The 1,256-nt window shown below is 42.5% G+C and overlaps 1 protein-coding gene across 3 annotated transcripts in view; it reads left to right on the top strand.

The window, feature by feature from the left end:
• ndst2a (N-deacetylase/N-sulfotransferase (heparan glucosaminyl) 2a) overlaps positions 1-1,256 on the top strand; it is a 26,017-nt gene that overhangs the window by 4,726 nt on the left and 20,035 nt on the right. The window contains exon 1 of one of the 3 annotated variants that reach the window (XM_015017352.1): positions 79-222. The exons of the other annotated variants lie outside the window; for them this stretch is intronic. The gene's annotated coding sequence lies outside the window, so the exon portion shown is untranslated. Of the gene's footprint in view, positions 1-78; positions 223-1,256 lie in introns of those variants that run through there. 3 annotated transcript variants of the gene reach the window in all.

Genomic DNA, 1,256 nt, shown 5'->3' with positions numbered 1-1,256 from the left:
TAAATTTTTATTTAAGAATATTTTGTTAAACTACAAATTTTTTGACCCCCAAAAATTTTTTTTTTTTTTTTTTTTTTTTTATTGCATACAAGGTTCCAGTAGGAACCTTTGTATTTGTGAGTTTCTGGTACAGCCATAAATCCAACGCACAAGCGTCATCCACAAACGACTATGCGAACAGCAGCAACGGATTACGAGGCCACTTCTCTTGGCCCGCTGAAGGTTAATTTTTGCTTCAAAAGTCGAACTGACGGGACGCTGGGAAAGCATATTGTTGTGCTAACAGGTGTTAGCCTATCAGCGAAGCTACTAAATCCTATATATACCATACCATAGCAATACTAAACGTGTTGCTGCAGGACAGACACACCAGTCTGATAGTTGGATAACTCCGACTCTTTTTTTATTTATGATTTATCTCTGCTCTGACAAGTAGTTTTGAAGGTTTTGTTTAAAACAGTACTGGATTTCCCATTCTAATCTTAAAACCAGACTGCTTGTTTTGCTTCCTGTCCACAGTGTCTTCCCAATGCTTTGACACATCAGTGTTGTCGATGTTGAGCTGAAGAGGCGTAGATATGAATAAGAAAACCCTGAAGTCCAGCTAGATCACAATGAACAGAGGTCATGAGTGTTACATAAACATGCTATATAGATGTGTGGGCAAGGTGTCTGATGTGGAGGTGAGCTGCTGCTGCTAAGGGTGACACCTGGTGTTTGGTTTAGGGGGAAATTACCTTTTCATACAGAGGCAGATTGGTTTTTATTTATAAATTTCCCATAAGGGGGCGGTATTATGCATAATCAGCTTTTTTTTAAGCTTTACATCATGTTATTCCCTTGTCATAAACATCTCTGGAGTGATGCTTGGATTCTGTCATGCATATTTGAGAAATCCTTTAATCTCCATGGCAACCATTCAGAACTGCCTAAACACTTGCTCTCTCTGAGCTCTGCCTTTTCCTCCTCTGTGCTGCAGTCCCCAGACTGAGCCTCTTCCTCACAGAGCAGGCCTTCTCCACCACTCCCCTACTCAGTTCCTTCAGACTAGCCAGCAGCAATTGGCAAACACCTGGTGGAACTGTATGTCTGCCAAGCTGCTAAGAACAGCTGAAAGCAGCATCATGAAGAAGCATTGTTGTGACGATGTGCTGAAGGTGGAGTGTCGGAAAGGGTTTCCACTAGAGATGTGCCGATCAGGTTTTTTCCTCCCGATACCGATCCCCCATGAGGGCCGATCCCCGATACCGATCACC

Source organism: Poecilia latipinna, unplaced genomic scaffold (assembly GCF_001443285.1).
Source record: "Poecilia latipinna isolate Pla-1442-1.1 unplaced genomic scaffold, P_latipinna-1.0 Scaffold2130, whole genome shotgun sequence".
Taxonomy (NCBI): domain Eukaryota; kingdom Metazoa; phylum Chordata; class Actinopteri; order Cyprinodontiformes; family Poeciliidae; genus Poecilia; species Poecilia latipinna.
Note: the sequence above shows the minus strand (reverse complement) of the source record. Positions and strands in the feature narration are given on the sequence as shown.